The 21,032-nt window shown below is 44.3% G+C and overlaps 1 protein-coding gene across 1 annotated transcript in view; it reads left to right on the top strand.

The window, feature by feature from the left end:
* Positions 1-1,091, top strand: part of si:dkey-12j5.1 (probable assembly chaperone of rpl4) — a 33,066-nt gene extending 31,975 nt beyond the window's left edge. The window contains exon 12 of the mRNA XM_024393761.2: positions 797-1,091. The gene's annotated coding sequence lies outside the window, so the exon portion shown is untranslated. The remainder of the gene's footprint in view (positions 1-796) is intronic.
* Positions 1,092-21,032: the final 19,941 nt, after the last annotated feature.

The raw sequence follows: 21,032 nt of genomic DNA, 5'->3' as shown, positions 1-21,032 counted from the left end.
TGAGGCGGGTTGCAGGGGAGTATTTTGAAGTAAAGGTTTAGAAAAATATATGCAAATATATATATATATATATATATGTATATGGGACATGACAAGACGAAGGACAAATACGTCTGACTGCTACGCCATCTTGGATCAAATGAGGACTAATAAAAATTCACACGGCTCAATTTAATTCCACAAAATGTAGCAAATTAACATGTAGACCAATAAGCATGACAGTCAAATGTATTTCCATCTACTAATATTTCAATGACTGTAGAAAAAGCCTTATTTTGCAATGGGATTGTATTTTCTCCTGATCAATTTGGCCGGCAACAATTTTATTTTTTGGCTTTTACATTTTTTTATCGGCCAAAAGCCGGAAATTACAGATAATAGAAACCCTGGTGTGTGTGTGTACTTGTGTGCATGGATGAAGCATACGAATGTAGTTCAGCCAAGATTCTCAGATCTGCTTATCTCCATCACTGCAGACTAGAGAAGTTTCATTTTGGAGGAAAATGAATTAATCTGTGTGTGTGTCTGTTTCTGTGTTGTGATTGCTGTAGCATATGCATGTGATAGTAGGTTGTTCTGTTATTGGTCCAGTGCTTCCACTCCGGCAGAGAGAGTATTACACACAGGGAAATCTACTGGTCCCCCCCCGACAATAGGTTTTTAATAATGGTCCCGCTTCACAGGGTATTTCACTGAGCCCAATACACCAGGAAAGAGGCATTTGTTAGCAGTCACATTAAGTCCTAGTGGAAACGTGCATGTATGTAACAAACTGTGTCTGTCTCTCTCTCTCCAGCTGTATGTGAAGTTGCGCTGTGATGACGGACCCATACTGGAGCACATGGAGCAGCTGCTGGTGGAACTGGGTGGTGAGACAGAGGGGGAGGAGGGGGAGACGGACCCTGCCCTGGATGAAGACATTGAGCCCAGCAGTGACGATGAGGAAGAGGACGCCATGGAACATTGACCACACCCCTCTCTCTCTACCAGTGATCTAGTGGTAAAACAGTGGGTTAGTACACGCTGAGACGTTCGCGGTAAATAAAGTAACACTATGTTTCCAATGTCTTTTTCTGCGATAGGTGGGGAAACGCTTGGGCAAAATAAAAAAGTGTGTAAATGGCGTTTAGACTGCATACCCCTCTACCTTTATAGAGCACTATGAACTAAATAAAAAAACAACTTGAATACTGTTTGTTCTTTGTATTCTCCTCTCAATCTGATTATTTTTTGGATTTGTGTTGTAATAATGAGGTGAATGTTTGCTTCCCTTCATGACCCAGGCTCACTTTAGAAAGAGATTCCAATATGAATGTGACCTGCTAAAATAAAGAACTAACACATAACAGGTTCTGCAGTGTTGTAGAGTTCATGAGAGGAGTGAGCATTAAGAGATAGAGGGGAGAGGAGGTTGAGAGGTGAGTGTTGTAGACACACAGGCATGGTCACTAACTATAATTGTTTTGTTTCTATCTGTTGTGGTCTAGTACTGACTTTTTGCTAGCTAGGGCTATCTACTTTAAGTGCTGTCTGTCTTCCCAGTGGTCTACTTGGTGTGTGAACTGCTGACTGCTCATAATTTGCAGATAGTTGTTGACATATCAACCAGGATCAAGGGGCAGGGCAATGGTAATCAGTGGCTGTATTAGAGGGGAAGTGGTTTCACCTCTCCTAGGCAATCAGCAATTAGTATAGGGAGGTGTGCGCTCCACCTCTGCTAGGCAATTCGAAATTAGTGTTCTTCAGTCTCCCCTGGTTTCTCAGCAGCAGCTGTAAGTGACGATGGTGTCAGTTTTGTCATAAACTAAGAAGGTTGATGAAACTAAGACTGTTGTTTGAGGAAGGAAAGAGAGGAATGGTCCACACCACGCTCTCACTTGAGGATCTTACCTAGTTATTTACACATCATTTTGCTATTTTCTTTTTTGCTTTGTCAGCTATGTGTGTGTTTTCTATACCCATTTGCACCTCTCCCTGTAGGCTTCAGAGACGCTCCCCACCCCTTGGCTTCAACCCTTCTAATTTAGTGTACACTGCACGCGCAACCCTTGTGGAATTCTGGGTCTCTGGCAGCATTTGGAATTGCTGATTTGCGGTCAAGAACACCGAGATCATCTCTGCCTATGCTGTCCTTCAGGCCCTTGGCTTTTTGGTCCTGACGGAGACATGGATCACCCCAGAGAACACTGCTGCACTTTCTTCATCTGACTGTTTTCTCTCATAGTCAGAGAGCATCTGGTCGTCGCGGTGGTGGCACAGGTCTACTCATTTCTCCTAAGTGGAGATTCTCTTTTCTCCCTCTCACCTATCCGTCTCATTATTTGAATTCCATGCTGTCACTGTCACTTGACAATAATGTTAAGCTTGAGTGGACATCTATCACCCACCAGGTGCCCTTGGAGAGTTCCTCAATGAGCTTGACATATTGATAAGGTAATTTCCTGATGGCTCACTGCTCTTCGTGACTTAAACCTCTGCCTTCGCTTAATTTCTTTCTAACTCTTTCCCCTCCTTGCCTCTTGACCTCACCCTTTCCCAATCCCCTCCAACTCATAAGGCAGGCAATACGCTTGTCGTCATCTTTACTAGAGGCTGCTCGCCTACTAGTCTCACTGCAACCCCTCCAGGTCTCCGATCACTACTTTGTTTCCTTTTCTGTCTCCCTTTCCTCCAACCCTAACCAATCAGCCCCTACCCAGATGGTCATGCGCCATCAGTCTTTACTCGCTTTACCTCTCTCTCTTCTTCTATCCTATCATCTCTTCCTTCTGCTAAATCCTTCTCCCTCCTGTCTCCTGATTCTGCCTCTTCGACCATACTCTCCTCCCTTTCCGCATCCTATGAATCGCACTGTCCCCTTTCCTCCTGGCCGGGTCGGCCCTCCCCTCCTGCTCCGTGGCTGTGACTCACTCTACCTTTTCCTCTGCTGCTAAAGCCACATTCTATCACTCTAAATGTCAAGCTTCTGTCTCTAATCCTAGGAAACTCTTCCACCTTTCCCCCTCCTTAATCCTCCTCCTCCCTCTGCGAACCACTTTGTCAACCACTTTGGAAAGAAAAGGTTGACAGCTGCTACTCGTACACTAACTAATAAGTCCACTGGTCTCACTCTCACAAAACTATCGTATGTCTTGACCTCTTTCTCCCCAGATGACATCCTGCGACTAGTGAGATCTGGCCGCCCGACAACCTCCTGCCTCGACCCCATCTCTGGAGACCTTTTCCCATTCCTCACTTCCCTCATCCTTGACCCTAACCAGTCAGGCTTCAAGACGGGTCATTCAACCAAGACTTCTCTTTTGTGTCACGGAGGCTCTCCGCACTGCCAAAGCTGACCATCTCTCCTGTTCTCATCCTCCTAGATCTATCCGCTGCCTTCGACACCATGAACCATCAGATCCTCCTCTCCACCCTCTCACGGCTGGGCGTCTCAGGCGCTGCACACTCTTGGATTGCATCCTACCTGGCAGGCTTTTCCTACCAGGTGATGTGGAGAGGATCTGTTTGCACCACACTCTCACTACTGATGTCCCGCAGAGCTTGGTTCTAGGCCCACTTCTCTCTATACACCAAGTCACTCAGCACCGTCACATCTCTCCTATCATTGCTATGCAGATGACACTTTACTACTCCCCCCCCCGCCTCTGACACCCAGGGGGTGACACGTATCTGCGTGCCTGGCAGATATCTTAACTTGGATGTTGGCCCACCAGCTCAAGCTCAACCGTGACAATACGGAACTGCTCTTCCTCTTGGGGAAGGCCTGCCTGCTCAAAGAAATCTCATTGCAGTTGACAACTCTAGTGTCGCCCTCCCAGTGCAAAGAACATTGGTGTGACACTGGACAACACACTGCCCGTTCTCTGTAAACATCAAAGCAGTGACATGATCCTGCAGGTTCATGCTCTACAACAACTGTAGAGTATGACCCTACCTCACACAGGAAGAGTTGCAGGTCCTAATCCAGGCAATTGTACTCTCCCATCTGGACTACTACAACTCGCTGTTGGCTGGGCTTCCTGATTGTGCCCTCAAACTCCTGCAACTTATCCAGAACGCTGCAGCCCGCCTAGTTTTCAACCTTAAGTTCTCCCATGTCACCCCGCTCCTCTGCACACTCCACTGGCTTCCAGTTGAAGCTCGCCTCCACTGCAAGACCATGGTGCTTACCTACAGAACAGCAAGGAACTGCCCCTCCCTACCTTCAGGCTATGCTCAAACCCTACTCCCTGACCCGAGCACTCCATTATGCCACCTCAGGTATCTTGGCCCTCCCACCCCTACGGCAGGGCAGTTCCTGCTCAGCCCAGTCCAAGCTCTTCTGTCCCGTCACCCCAGTGGTGCTGTCCTAGCTTCAGGGGGAAGCTAGTTCCAGAGTCCCTGCCCATCTTCCAAAAACATCTGAAACTCTACCTTTAAACAGTATCTTAAATAATCCTCCTCACCTCGACAATCCCCCCCCTCTAGCTCTGACTCTGATGGCTACGATATTTATTATTATTTTACATTTTTGTTAAAAAATTTACCCCTTTTTCTCCCCAATTTCGTGGTATCCAATTGTTTTAGTAGCTACTATCTTGTCTCATCGCTACAACTCCCGTACGGGACAAAGGTTGAAAGTCATGCGTCCTCCGATACACAACCCAACCAAGCCGCACTGCTTCTTAACACAGCACCATCCAACCCGGAATCCAGCCGCACCAATGTGTCTGAGGAAACACCGTGCACCTGGCAACCTTGGTTAGCGTGCACTGCGCCCAGCCCGCCACAGGAGTCGCTGGTGCGCGATGAGCTAAGGATTTCCATACCGGCCAAACCCTCCCTAACCCGGGCGACGCTAGGCCAATTGTGCGTCGCCCCACGGACCTCCCGGTTGCTCTAAATCACAAAAATGTACATTGTTTTTCCTCCCAATTTAGACAAACACAATCTCATAGATTATTCTCTTGTTGCCTGACCAAGCAGCCATACAATCGCACACACACAAAAAAATACCCACAAATCCTTCAGTGTAAGAGGAAGTGATTCAAACTTGAAGGGCTTTGAATCATTGGTGGGGGAAATAGTACTCAATTACCATATTTGAGTAAAAGGGAAGATTCCTTAATAGAAAATTACTCAAGTGAAAGTCACTCTGTAAAATACACTCAGCAAAAAAAGAAATGTCCCTTTTTCAGGACCCTGTCTTTCAAAGATAATTCATAAAAATCCAAGTAACTTCACAGATCTTCATTGTAAAGGGTTTGAACACTGTTTACAATGCTTGTTCAATGAACCATAAACAATTAACGAACATGCACCTGTGGAATGGTCGTTAAGACACTAACAGCTTACAGACGGTAGGCAATTAAGATCACAGTTATGAAAACTTGGGACACTACATGGAGACAGGATGGACAGCTGTTCGTCCTCGCAGTGGCAGACCATGTGTAACATCACCTGCACAGGATTGGTACATCTGAACATCTCACCTGCGGGACAGGTACAGGATGGCCCCCGAGCCCAGGTGTGTCCCATTTTGCTAACGACCTTTCCGGCTCCGCCCACCGAAAACAAGAGCAAAGAGACAGAATACGGCAGACAGCACTTCTTTTTTCAATGACTGAGCAGTTCAACTGATAATGGTTGAACTTTTTGAAAAATAAACTAACAGGCCTCTCAACACCAGACACATCTGCTTGCAGCAAAACTGCACCTGCCCCCATATGACTAATCTACGCGAGGAGCAGCCAGCACCGGAGTTGAGGTAAGCAACCTCTTTGCATCTTCGTTGTCTTTTGACAACGAGAAGACCATACGTAAACAGCCTTAGCTTTCAGCAAATCTGTCAAGGGAGCGACCACAGTAGAGAAGTTCCTACAAAAACTACGGTAATAACCAATCATTTCCAAGAAACGCATCAGTTCTTTTTTAGTAGTTGGTGGAGAAGTATCAATAGCTACCGCCAGAACAGGACACACTTCACCCTGCCCAACCACCTTTCCAAGGTATGTAACGGTCGCCTGAGAACTCACATTTAGCCAGATTGATCGTGAGGCGACCGGCAGCTAGGCGGTTGAACAAGGCTTGAATACGGGACAGATGTTCCTCCCAAGTATCTGCATATATTACTACATCGTCCAGATAAACAGCGCACCCGGCCAGACCGGAGACAACCCTGTTCATAAGTCGCTGAAATGTGGCAGGTGCATTACGCAGGCCGAAATTCATAACCAAATATGAATACAGACCAGAGGGTGTAATAAAGGCAGAGATTTCACGTGCCCTACTCGTCAGTGGCACCTGCCAATTGCCCTTTAACAGGTCAAATTTGCTCACAAACTTAGCTGCTCCGACTTGATCAACGCAGTCCATCAGAGGAAGAGTAAATTAAACTGGCTTAGTGACACTGTTTACCTTACGGTAGTCCGTACATAATCTGTTTGTTCCATCCATTGTTCCAACGTTTACTGACCAAGATACAGGGAGAGGCCCAACTGGAGAAAGAAGGCTATGCCATCTCACTCTCCAGAATGTACCTGACCTCAGCATCCAGACAACGCAGTGTCTCTGAAGAAACTCTATAGAACCACTGACGAATGGGGTCAGCATCTCCAACGTCAATCTTGTGTTCTATTAATTAAGTTTGTACATGTAGGTGTAATCGAAAACGAACCTGGAAATCGTCGAATCAGACCTACCATCTCTTCCCGCCCATGAACAGGTAGATGAGCAATAAAGCTGTCTAAAATATCCAGTGCCTCTGAAGTTTTCAATCTACCCTGCAGTATGCAATTGTCGCGACCAAGAACATCTTCCTCCTCATTGCATGTACCTAGCATGACAAGAACCCAGCAAAATATCGGCCAAAATAACAGGTTTTACCGTCCTCTGTAGACTCCCACTGTTCAGCCTCAGAGGAACGTGCATAATAGGGTTTTATCAAATTTACATGGCACAGTTGGTGTGCTTTTCTCCGTTCTGGAGTGGCAACTAGATAGTTTTGCTCAGTGCACTGGCTCACAACCGTATATGGACCTTGAAACTTGGCTTGGAAAAGAGAACCAATATTTGTCAGCAGAGCAAGATCCTGGTCACATGGACTAAAGTGACGAGGCTCAGTTCGCCGATCAAATATGCCTTCATCCTCTCCAGTGAAGATGATAGCTTCTCTTTAGCCATTTCACCACCGGCGTACAGGCATCGCTGGAAATCACACACATAAGATAAGAGACTGAGGAGGCTCGGGAGACTTCCAGTCATCCTGGAGAACAGATACAAGTCCACACACACTTTGTCCAAACACAAGGTCATTTGGACTGAAACCCGTGCTCTCCTGTGTAACCTCCCTAGCGGCTAACAGTAACCAAGGCAACCCCTCCTCCCAATCCTTATCCATCTCTGTTTGATGGAAACGTTCCAGCGCTCCTTGACTTTGTGCGTGATAGGCGCTAGACAAATTGTGTTTAATATGGAGCTGTTGGAGAACCTGACCAAACAGATTAGAGGTGAAATTAGATCGTGGATCACTCTGAATGAATTTAGGGATCACAAACAGTGAGAAACTGAGTCAAAGCTTTTAGTACAGACTTAGTCGTGATAGAATGGAGAGGATAGGCAGCAGGAAACCTGCCAAGCTTGTAGCGTCATACCCAAAAAGACTTGAGGCTGTAATCGCTGCCAAGGGTGACTCAACAAAGTACTGAGTAAAGGGTCTGAATATGTACGTAAATGGTTATTTCAGATTTTCATTTTTAGTAAAGTTCTAAAAACCTGTTTTTGCTTTGTCATTATTAGGTATGGTGTGTAAGATTGTGAGAGAAAAACCCCCAATTTAATCAATTTTAGAATAAGGCTGTAACGTAACAAAATATGGACAAAGTGGAGTGGTCTGAATACCTTCCGAATGAATGCACTGTGTACTGAACATGAACAGTAAAGCGTTAAAGCAACACAAATAAAGCAGAAAGATGAGACACAGTATCTACGCTGTAGAATCATCTGCTTATTCTAGTCTAACCTACTTTACGCTTCACACACTATGAAACACCTTCTGGAGACAGATAAACACTATGTTAAATCAAACACACAAACACACCGACCCTGGTGGATCTTCACGCCTGTTAGCTAACCCAACACAGCACAGCAATTCGTCTTTTTGAAGAATTCCCACACCGCTAAACAGGAATGTTATCTGAGATTCTGGGACTGATTACCATCAAGCAGGTGGGAGAGAGAGCTGCTTTGGGAATGCTGGGGTTTAGATGAGGAGAGTTGATTTTGGATGTGTGTGTGTGTGTGCATGGGGGGTGTGTGTGCAACTGCGTTGGTGTCTGCAGAGTGCAGGTATACACTGAGTGCACAAAAAATTAGGAACATCTTCCTATTGAGCTGCACCCCCTTTTGCCCTCAGAACAGCCTCAATTCGTCAGGGAATGGACTCTACAAGGTGTCCAACTTTCCACAGGGATGCTGGCCCATGTTGACTCCAATGCTTCCCACACTTATGTTAAATTGACTGCATGTCCTTTGGGTTGAGGACCATTCTTGATACACACAGGAAACTGTTGAGGGTGAAAAACCCAGCAGGGTTGCAGTTCTTTACACTCAAACCGGTGCGCCTGGCACCTACTACCATAACCCGTTTAAAGGCACTTCAACATTTTGTCTTGCCCATTCACCCTCTCACCGATCCTCGACTTCGGCGATGTCATTTACAAAATAACTTCTAACACTCTGCTCAGCAAACTGGATGCAGTCTATCACAGTGCTATCTGTTTTGTCACCAAAGCCCATTATACCACCCACCACTGCGACCCGTATGCTCTAGTCGGCTGGCCCTCGCTACATATTCGTCACCAGACCGACTGTCTCCAGGTCATCTATAAATCTATGCTAGGTAAAGCTCCGCCTTCTCAGCTCACTGGTCACGATAACAACACCCACCCGTAGCACGCGCTCCAGCAGGTATATCTCACTGGTCATCCCCAAACCTCCTTTGGTCGCCTTTCCTTCCAGTTCTCTGCTGCCAGACTAGATTGAATTGCAAAAATCGTTGAAGCTGGAGACTTATATTTCCCTCACTAACTTTAAACATCAGCTATCTGAGCAACTAACCGATCGCTGCAGCTATACATAGCCCATCTGTAAATAGCCCACCCAATCTACCTACCTCATCTCTAGATTGTTTTTACTTACTTTTCTGCTCTTTTGCGCACCAGTATTTCCACTTGCACATCATCATCTGCTCATCTATCACTCCAGTGTTAATTTGCTAAATTGTAATTACTTTGCTACTATGTCCTATTTGTTGCCTTAACTCTTCACGCCATTTTCTCACACTGTATATAGACTTTCTTTTTTCTATTGTGTTATTGACTATGCTTGTTTATTCCATGTGTAACTCTGTTGTTGTTTGTGTCGCACTGCTTTGCTAAAGCTTGGCCAGGTCACAGTTGTAAATGAGAACTTGTGCTCAACTAGCCTACCTGGTTAAATAAATGTGGAAAAAAAGAATGGCACACATACACAATCCCATTGTCTCTTGGCTTTAACCTGTCTCCTCCCCTTCATCTGTGTACTGATTGAAGTGAATTTAACATGTGACATCAATAAGGGATCATAGTTTTCACCTGGATTCACCTGGTCAGTCTGTCATGGAAGAGCAGGTGTTCCTAATGTTTTGTACACTTAGTTTGTATGTGTGTGTGTGTGGTTTAGTTGTGAGTGTTTTATTAATCAGAACATGAGGCTTGTGAGAGAGAGCTAATCCTGGATTAACAGATTAGAACACTTGCGTTGTCATAACAACACATTGATTGGGACTGAACATTGATCACTGTGTGTTTGTAGTTAATTAGTGAGTTAATCATCCCATCTTGCAGGGGATTAATGAAGTAATCATCAAATCTCAGAATTACAACAGGATCCTACTAAATGAACACATCAGACCTGTGTGGGTGTAACCTCTCTCCCACACACACTCTTCTTCTTCTTCGAGAGAGGCTATGTGCACACTGCCTACAAAATGAGTTGGAAACTGAGCTGCACTTCCTAACCTCCTGCCCAATGTATGACCATATTAGAGACACATATTTCCCTCAGATTACAAAGATCCACAAAGAATTCGAAAACAAACCCAATTTTGATACTCCCATATCTACTGGGTGAAATAAGAGTGTGCCATAAGAGCAGCAAGATTTGTGACCTGTTGCCACAAGAAAAGGGCAACCAGTGAAGAACAAACATCATTGTAAATACAACCCATATTTATGCTTATTTATTTTCCCTTGTGTACTTTAAACGTTTGTACATTTGTTACAACACTGTATATATACATAATATGACATTTGTAATGTCTTTATTGTTTTGAAAAATGTTTACTGTTAATTTTGATTGTTTATTTCACTTCTGTGTATTATCTACCTCACTTGCTTTGGCAATGTTAACACATGTTTCCCATGCCGAGAGAGAGAGATGTATCTAAGCTAATATCCTTCCTGGTGAGTATGATAGATAATGCCCCCAAAGGGATCATACATCCTGGAAGTGTAGAGTGATGGATCCTCTGTAAATGGTGTGATTAGAGACAGATTACAGATTAATGGATACACACATCCTGAGTTATCACATATTGTACACTGATGGTTTCCTGAATAGCTGAGATTTCAATGTGTGGTCACTGTCAGTCAGCAAAAGGGACGTGTGTGTGTAAGGCTGAGTTTACGAGGGCATCCCAATTCTGGTATTTTTTCCACAAATTGATCTTTTCAATCCCATCAATCCCATCAGATCTTTCCATGTCAGATATTTTACAGAGCTGATCTGATTGGTCAAATGACCAATTAGTGTAAAAATATCAGAATTGGGCTGCCTGTAAATGCAGCCTTACACACACACACACACACACACACACACACACACACTGTGTAACAGCTGAGAGTATGGATTTAAAGTGGTCATAAAGAAACATTCTAATACACTGGCCCTTTTTATAGGATCGCTGTAGAGAGGGGTGTTTGTATTTTTATCATTGTGGGTGGTGTGTGTGTCTGTGTGGGGGGGGGGGTGTCCTGAAAGGCTCTGAAGCCTCCATCTGTCTGTCAAAACATCAGAGAAAAGTTTTTAATTAAAATTAAGTATTCTGTTTCCACTCTTTACAGTACAACAGAGTCAGTAGAAAGGAGGCGAACTCAGTCACTGCTTAGCAGACACTCACTAACTCTCATTAACTTTCTCAAAATGGAACGCCATTCATTAATGACCTCACTATTCTGTCAACTCTACTTCTAACACCGCCTGCTCTGCTCTCTTTCTCTCTGCTCTCTCTCTCTCTGCTCTCTCGTTCTCTCACTCTCTCTCTGTCCTATCTCTCTCTTTTTCTGTGTGGTGTGTGTGTGTGTGAGAGAGAGCATTGTGATTGTAGTGTTCGTCTGTGTATACATGAGCACTGTTATATCTTTAGTAGATACAGCTGTGCTTCAGAGATAACATAACCAGCCAATTAGCCATGCTGTCTTAGAGCTACGCCTCACATCTGACTGCTGTACACTGTAGTTACAAACAGTGGTGTGTGTGTGTGTGTGAGATTGTGTCACCTCCCTTGATTTCATAAATCATTAGGCCACAGAAAAAGCCTATTCCTGTTCGTAAATCACCACACACACACACACAGGGTTTTGATTTGAGTGATAATGATTTAATCAGTCACTGACAGACAACAGGAAATGCTGTGACATCATGATTAATAATGGCCCTATCCCCTCATCCTGGCGTGTGTGTGTGTTTTTGTTGTTATAGAGTCATACTGTTGAAGTTCTTTCTCTCTCAGCGGTACACCTCCTACGTCACTCCATCACATGCTATTGTTAACCCCCAGAGAAGTCCAACTGAACGTTAACTCCAGTGAGCTTTGGGTTCAGCATCGCTGCTTCTCTTCAATAATAACCATTGTGTGTTTTGTGGTGTTTGTGTGGTGGTTCAGTCAGAATATGTGTGTGTCTGAGAGATGATAGGGGAGGATTGATGGCTGACCGGTGTAGCTTGATTTTGAAACGTACACTAGTTATCGGTGCCTTCAATTTGAGTCTGTGTTTTAAGATGAGAGGTTTGATGCTGTAACGGCTGCTAATTATTGCTGCTCTGGATTTCACTCAATCTGTTTGATCTGCTGTCCTGTGGAGACGGATCGAGAGCGTGCGTGCACTGGCGCGCGCACACACACACACACACAATTAAGGGTCATAAGGAGGAGAGAGGAGGCTTGAGCTCCAATTACTGAGACTAGTATTCTGCTTGGTTCCCCATCCTTACACCACAGGGATGTGTGTGTGTGTGTGTGTGTGTGTGTGTGTGTGTGTGTGTGTGTGTGTGTGTGTGTGTGTGTGTGTGTGTGTGTGTGTGTGTGTGTGTACAGTAAAAGTTATTTTGTGGCTTTCTTTCCTTCTTTATGCGTTTGAGCCAATCAGTTGCGTTGTGACGAGGTGGGTATGGTTTACAGAAGATAGCCCTATTTGGTAAAAGACCAAGTCCATATTATGGCAAGAACAGCTCAAATAAGCAAAGAGAAACGACAGTCTATCATTACTTTAAGACATGAAGGTCAGTCAATACGGAAAATGTTAAGAACTTTGAAAGTTTCTTCAAGTGCAGTCGCAAAAACCATCAAGCGCTATGATGAAACTGGCTCTCATGACGACCACTACAGGAAAGGAAGACCCAGAGTTACCTCTGCTGCAGAGGACAAGTTCCTTAGAGTTAACTGCTCCTCAGATTGCAGCCCAAATAAATGCTTCACAGATTTCAAGTCACAGACACATCTCAACATCAACTGTTTAGAGGAGACTGCCTGAATCAAGCCTTCATGGTCAAATTGCTGCAAAGAAACCACTACTAAAGGACATCAATAATAAGAAGAAGAGACTTGGCCTCCCGGGTGGCGCAGTGGGACGCTGTACTGCAGCGCCAGCTGTGCCCAGGCTCTATCGTAACCGGCCGCGACCGGGAGGCCCGTGGGGCGACGCAAAATTGGCCTAGCGTCGTCCGGGTTAGGGTGGGCTTGGTCGGTAGGGATGTCCTTGTCTCATCGCGCACCAGCGACTCCTGTGGCGGGCTGGGCGCAGTGCACGCTAACCAAGGTTGCCAGGTGCACGGTGTTTCCTCAGACACATTGGTGCGGCTGGCTTCCGGGTTGGATGCGCGCTGTGTTAAGAAGCAGTGCGGCTGGTTGGGTTGTGTATCGGAGGACGCATGACTTTCAACCTTCGTCTCTCCCGAGCCCATACGGGAGTTGTAGCGATGAGACAAGATAGTAGCTACTACAACAATTGGATACCATGAAATTGGGGAGAAAAAGGGGTAAAATTAAAAATTAAAAAGAAGAGACTTGCTTGGGCCAAGAAACACAAGCAATGAACATTAGACCAGTGGAAATCTGTCCTTTTGGTCTGATGACTCCAAATGTGAGATTTTTGGTTCCAACTCCTGTGTCTTTGTGAGGCGCAGAGCAGGTGAACGGATAATCTCCGCATGTGTGGTTCTCACCATGAAGCATGGAAGAGGAGGTGTGTGGGTGCTTTGCTGGTGAGACTGTCAGTGATTTATTTTGAATTCAAGGCACACTTAACCAGCATGGCTACCACCGCATTCTGCAGCAATACGCCATCCCATCTGGTTTGAGCTTAGTGGAACTATCATTTGTTTTTCAACGGGAAAATTACCCAAAACACACCTCCAGGCTGTGTAAGGGCTATTTGACCAAGATGGAGAGTGATGGAGTCCTGCATCAGATTACCTGACCTCCACAATCACCCGATCTTAACCTAATTGAGATGGTTTGGGATGAGTTGGACCATGGAGTAAAGGAAAAGCAGCCAACAAGTGCTCAGCATATGTGGGAACTCCTTCAAGACTGTTGGAAAAGCATTACAGGTGAAGCTGGTTGAGAGAATGCCAAGAGTGTGCAAAGCTGTCATCAAGGCAAACGGTGGCTACTTTGAAGAATCCAAAATATAAAATGTATTTTCATTTGTTTAACACTTTTGGGTTACTACATGATTCCATATGTGTTATTTAAAAGTTTGATTGTCTTTGCTATTATTCTACAATGTAGGAAATTGTAAAAATAAAGAAAAACCCTTGTAGGTGTGTCCAAACTTTTGACTGGTACTGTAGGTGTGTGTATCACCCTAGCAGGACTCCTAATCTCACAGAGGCCAAATCAATCAAATCTCTAAAAGCACTCTGGATAATCTACTCAATATACGCCATCTGGACCTGACCTGAGATAGTGAGATAGAACATGTATGTGCGTTGCATAATGTGTGTGTAAATATTTGTGTGTGCCCATGCGTGCATGTTTGTGTGTGGTTGTGTGTGAGAGCAGACATTGAGCATAGCATGTGAAATAAGCAGACAGAGAAATAGAGTTTCTGTAAAGTCATTTTATTGTCCCATGGTTGTATAATGCAGTCAGTCTTTGACTCTCTACCCCTCAGCAGGGCAGATATATTTACATTACATTGTACACCAGATATATGGAAACATGTTATTACATTTTCCTGCATTCCATTTTATGTGTGTGTGTTGTCCCAAGGATGATAGTCTTTATGTTTAAGTTACAGTATTTCCAGCATTTAATGTGATTGATGCCTTTTTGTACACATGCTTAACTAACCTGTATGAAACGGAGATGGCCCTTACTTTTTCTTGATCTCTATCTCTCTTTCTCTCCCTCTATTTCTCACCTTTTGTTCTCTCACTAAATCCGTCAAGCGCTCTCTCTCTCCCTTACACTTTCTCTTCTTTCTCTCTCGCTCTGCTCATTCTCTCAATTCAATTAAATTCCCTTCAATTCAAAGGGGATTTACAGGCATGGGAAACGCATGTTTATATTGCCAAAGCAAGTGAAAAACAATAAACAAAAGTGATATAAGCAATCAGGAATTAATAGTTAACATTAAAAACACAAAAGTTTCAAAAGGATAAAGACATCTCAAATGTTATATTATTAGCTAGGTATAGTGTTGTAACAGTGCAAATAGTTGTAGTATGAATGGCAAGGGAAAATAAACAGATATAGGTTGTATTTACAAAGGTGTTTGTGCTACACTGGTTGCCCTTTTCTTGTGGCAATAGGTCACAAATTTGGCTGCTGTGATTGCACACTGCGGTATTTTGACAAATAAAGGAGTTTGGTTTTCAAATTCTTTCTTGGTCTGTGTGAACTGAAGGAAATATGTGTCTCTATGTTCATAGGAGGTTAGGAAGTGCATCTTAGTTTCCACCTTGTTTTGTGGACAGTGGGCACATAGCCTTTCTTCTCTCTCTGTCTATGGCAGCCTCTCTCAGTAGCAAAGCTCATGGAGTCTGTAAATAGGCAAAGCCTTTCTTAAGTTTGGGTCAGTCACCGTGGCACTGTCCTATTGGATACCCTCACAGCCCAATAAGGGCTCATGCGCCTGTCTGACATTGCTCTATTTGTATTTTATTTAATAAATCATTTTCAAAGTAACCCTCCAAAAAGTCATTCATAAACCTTTTTCATTTACATATGTACTAGGAAGATAAGTATTTGTTTACTGGGCTTCAATAATGTGACCGATCAAAGTCCCTCAGGCCTTGAAAAATAATTAAACTGATTGAAATTAAGGGGATATTGGTGAGCAAGTGCCATGGGTGGAACTTACTTAGGTGTTCAAAAGTGCATGTCAGACCGAGAGCCTAACTCTTCTTACTTCTTCATGAGTTTTAGTTTAGAAAACGATCTCTTCACAGACAGACAGTTACAGGGATGGTTATAAACCGCTTGATTGCCGTAGCAACATCAGGGAAACTGGGAAGAATGGAGTGGTGCTTCAAATATAGCAGTTCTGCAATATCATTAATTGAGCCTCTCGCATTCTCCTTAATTGTAGGCCTAGGAAGCGCTGGGACATGTTGTCTGTATACTGGACAGCCAGTAAATTGGCAGATGCAAACAGATATCTTTAGTGGACAACAGTTCTTACGTTCTTGATTTTGTTCATGCTGGTGAACTGTCATTTGAGTTGTGGTTGCAATATTAACAGTCCCTTATCTCTTGGTATATCTTGCTATGCACCATTCAAGACTACGTTTAAATTGTGTGCAGCGCAATGGACAAATAATGCACAATGTCACAGAAAAATCTGTATGGGTTGTCAATACTCAGTATAGAAAACAGTCGGACCTGTCCGAGGAATGGCTCATGTTATGCACGTCCAGGTAGGATATACAGGACAGTTGTGAACTCCGACCTTTGGGGGTCCAGAGAAACTGCATTTGCCAGTGCACAGTCCTCAGGTATTCTGCCACTGTATATTCTATTTTTAGGGCAAGGTAGCATTCCACTTTGCTCTGTTTTTTGGTTAATTACTTCCAATGTGTCAAATAGTTTTCTCATGATTTGGTTGGGTTTAATTGTGTTGCTGTCCTGGGGCTCTGTGGGGTCTGTTATTTTTTGTGAACAATGTCCCAGAACAAGCTGGCTGAGGGGCGTCTTCTCTAGGTTCATCTCTTTGTAGGTGATGGCTCTGTTATGGAAGATTTAGGTGTTGCTTCCTTTTAGGTGGTTGTACAACATAACATCTCTTTTCTGGATTTGGATAATTAGCGGGTATCGTCCTAATTCTGCTCTGCATGAATTAGTTTGGGTTTTACATTCTACACAGAGAATGTTTTTGAGGAATTAAGCAAGCAGAGTCTCAATTTGACTTGGTGTGTGTCCCATTTTGTAACTTCTTGGGGTTGTTGAGTAGACCTCAGAACCATAGAGGGCAATTGGTTCTATAACTGGTTCCAGTATTTTTAGCCAGATCCTAACTGGGATGTCGAATGTTATGTTCCTTTTGATGGCATAGAAGGCCCTTCTTGCCTTGTCTCTCAGATCATTCACAGCTTTGTGGAAGGTACCTGTGGTGCTGATGTTTAAGCTGAGGTAGGTATAGTTCTTTGTGTGCTTGGGGGCAATGGTGTCTAGATAGAATTTGAATTTGTTGGACACCATTATTTTTGTCTTACTGAGATTCACTGTCAAGGCCCAGGTCTGACAGAATCTGTGCAGAATATCTAGGTGCTGCTGTAGGCCTGCCTTGGTTGTGGACAGAAGCACCAGATCATCTGCAAACAGTAGACATTTGCCTTCAGAGTATAGTAGGGTAAGCCCGGGTGCTACAGACTGATCTAGTGCCCTCGTCAATTCATTGATATATATGTCGAAGAAGGTGGGGGGGCTCAAGCTGCATCCCTGTCTCACCCCATGGACCTGAGGAAAATCTGTGTTTTTGACTATTTTAACTGCACACTTGTTGTTTGTGTACATTCATTTTATAATGTTGTATGTTTTCCCCCCAACACCGCTTTTCATCAATTTATATAATCTGCTCAAAAGAATTAAGGGAACACTTAAACAACACAATGTAACTCCAAGTCAATCGCACTTCTGTGAAATCAAACTGTCCACTTAGGAAGCAACACTGATTGACAATAAATGTCACATGCTGTTGTGCAAATGGAATAGACAACAGGTGGAAATATAGGCAATTAGCAAGACACCCCCAATAAAGGAGTGGTTCTGCAGGTGGTGACCAGACCAGACCAGGTGACCAGACACTTCTCAGTTCCTATGCTTCCTGGCTGATGTTTTGGTCACTTTTGAATGCTGGCGGTGCTTTCACTCTAGTGGTAGCATGAGACGGAGTCTACAACCCACACAAGTGGCTCAGGTAGTGCAGCTCATCCAGGATGGCACATCAATGTGAGCTGTGGCAAGAAGGTTTGCTGTGTCTGTCAGCGTAGTGTCCAGAGCATGGAGGCGCTACCAGGAGACAGGCCAGTACATCAGGAGACGTGGACGAGGCCGTAGGAGGGCAACAACCCAGCAGCAGGACCGCTACCTCCGCCTTTGTGCAAGGAGGAGCACTGCCAGAGCCCTGCAAAATGACCTCCAGCAGGCCACAAATGTGAATGTGTCTGCTCAAACGGTCAGAAATAGACTCCATGAGGGTGGTATGAGGGCCCGACGTCCACAGGTGGGGGTTGTGCTTACAGCCCAACACCGTGCAGGACGTTTGGCATTTGCCAGAGAACACCAAGATTGGCAAATTCGCCACTGGCGCCCTGTGCTCTTCACAGATGAAAGCACGTTCACACTGAGCATGTGACAGACTTGACAGTCTGGAGACGCTGTGGAGAACGTTCTGCTGCCTGCAACATCCTCCAGCATGACCGGTGTGACGGTGGGTTAGTCATGGTGTGGGGTGGCATTTCTTTGGGGGACGGCACAGCCCTCCATGTGCTCGCCAGAGGTAACCTGACTGCCATTAGGTACCGAGATGAGATCCTCAGACCCCTTGTGAGACCATATGCTGGTGCGGTTGGCCCTGGGTTCCTCCTAATGCAAGACAATGCTAGGCCTCATGTGGCTGGAGTGTGTCAACAGTTCCTGCAAGAGGAAGGCATTGATGCTATGGACTGGCCCGCCCGTTCCCCAGACCTGAATCCAATTGAGCACATCTGGGACATCATGTCTCGCTCCATCCACAGACTGTCCAGGAGTTGGCGGATGCTTTAGTCCAGGTCTGGGAGGAGATCCCTCAGGACACCATTCACCACCTCTTCAGGAGCATGCCCAGCCGTTGTAGGGAGGTCATACAGGCACGTGGAGGCCACACACACTACTGAGCCTCATTTTGACTTGTTTTAAGAACATTACATCAAAGTTGGATCAGCCTGTAGTGTGGTTTTCCACTTTAATTTTGAGTGTGACTCCAAATCCAGACCTCCATGAGTTGATAAATTTGATTTCCATTGATAATTTTTGTGTGATTTTGTTGTCAGCACTTTCAACTATGTAAAGAAAAAAGTATTTAATAAGAATATTTCATTCATTCAGATCTAGGATGTGTTATTTTAGTGTTCCCTTTATTTCTTTGAGCAGTGTAGCAGACCCTCATGCCAAATTGAGTCAAAAGCTTGTTTTGAAATCAACAAAGCATGAGAAGACTGCTTTTGTTTTGTTTGTTTGTCAGTTTGGGTGTGCAGGGTGTATACGTGATCTGTCGTACAGTAATTTAGTAAAAAGCCAATTTGACATTTGCCCAGGACATTGTTTTCACTAAGGAAATGTAGGAGTCTGCTATTGATGATGCTGCAGAGGATCTTCCAGAGGTTGCTGTTGAGGCATATCCCATGGTAGTGTTTGGGGTCGGATTTGTCTCCACTTTTGTGGATTAGGGTGATCAGGCCTTGGTTCCAAATTTTGGAGAAGGTGCCAGAGCTGAGGTCTGTATATTTGATTATTTTGTTAAGGATATTGTCAACACCACAGGCCTTTTGAGGGTTTGTATTTTGTCCTGTAGTTCATTCAATGTAATTGGAGAATCCAGTGGGTTCTGGTTGTCTTTAATAGTTGATTCAAGATTTGTAATTTATCATGCATACGTTTTTGTTTTTTGTTAGCACAATCTAAGCATGCATATCTAGAACCTAAAAGGGTTCTTCGGCTGTCCCCATAGGAGAACCCTTTGAAAAACTATTTTTGGTTCCAGGTATAACCCTTTTCAAGAAACCCAAAAAGATTTTACCTGGAACCAAAAAGGTTTCTTCTATGGAACCCTTTTTTTCTAAGAGTGTATGACCAAAAAGATTGGCGAAGTGGTTTATCCATACATCTCCATTTTGGATGGATAGCTCTTTGTGTTGATCCCAGAAGTGGTTTGATTCTATGTATTCTTCATTTACATTGAGCTGATTTCTGATGTGCTGTCCCTTCTTTTGCCTTAGTGTATTTCTGTAGTGATTTAATATTTCACCATAGTGAAGACGTAGGCTCAGGTTTTTTGGGTCTCTGCTTTTGAACGGATAGGTTTCTACATTTCTTTCTTAGGTTTTTGCATTCTTCATCAAACCATTTGTCATTGTTGTTAATTTTCTTAGGTTGTCTGCTTGGAATGTTTTTATTTGATAGGGAAGCTGAAAGGTCAAATATTCAGTTTAGGCTTTATACTACAGGTTTACACCTTCACTATAGCAATGAAATGTTTTGTCCAGGAAGTTGTCCAAGAGGGATTACATTTTTGTTTGCCAATTGTTTTTTGGTAGGTTTCTACACTACTTTCCTTCCATCTATAACATTCCTTAATAGCATGCAGTTTGTTCGGCTTTGATGCCTCATGTTGAGTATTGCTCTGTTCAAGCAACTGTAATTTTGCTGTGATCTGATAGGGGTGTCAGGGCTGACTGCGAACGCACTGAGAGACTCTGGATTGAGTTCGGTGATAGTCGTCTACAGTACAACTGCCAAGGGATGAGATTTAAGTGTATCTACTGAAGGAGTCCCCTCGAAACCTACCAGACCCAGCATGCGATAGAGATGCAGGATTTGTGACCCGCTTTTGTTGGTTGTTTTGTCATAGTTGTGTCTGGGGGGCATTTTGAGGATGGAATGCTGTCACCAGGTAGGTGTTTGTCCCCCTGTGTGCTGAGCGTGTCAGGTCCTTGACTGGTTCTGGCGTTTAGGTCACCACAGACTAGAATATGGAAAGTGTTGATCTCCCCATCTAGGATGGAGAAGCTGTTGTCATTAAAGTATACCCCCACTAAAATCCCCATACAAGTAGCACACAGGAGAACATTTTCTCTGTTATTTCAAACCAGATGTAAAATGCTCCTGTTGTGATTAATTCAATAGGCTGGGCTAGGTCTGATTTACACCCCTGGTAGTTTGGTGGATGGGACTAACAGCTCTCTGTAACCTAGAGGGCAACCAGTGGGTCTGTCTCTATACCATGCTTCTTGTAGGATGACAATGTCTGTATTTCTGATGTCTTTGGTGAAGTCTGGGTTCCTGCTCTTTAGGCCAAAGGCAGATGACCTCAGACCTTGGAATTTCCAGCATGATATAGTAAAAGCTTTGTGTTCCATAGTGTCCAGTGTTGTGCTTGGGGCTGAATGGGGCTTGGGCGGGTGTAGGAGTGGGGATTGGGCCTAGTGCTCTGCTCACGGCCTGGGCATCTGTCTGTCGCTCTCTCTCAGGT

Source organism: Oncorhynchus tshawytscha, linkage group LG03 (assembly GCF_018296145.1).
Source record: "Oncorhynchus tshawytscha isolate Ot180627B linkage group LG03, Otsh_v2.0, whole genome shotgun sequence".
Taxonomy (NCBI): Eukaryota; Metazoa; Chordata; class Actinopteri; order Salmoniformes; family Salmonidae; genus Oncorhynchus; species Oncorhynchus tshawytscha.
This window is presented reverse-complemented; position numbering and strand designations above follow the sequence as displayed.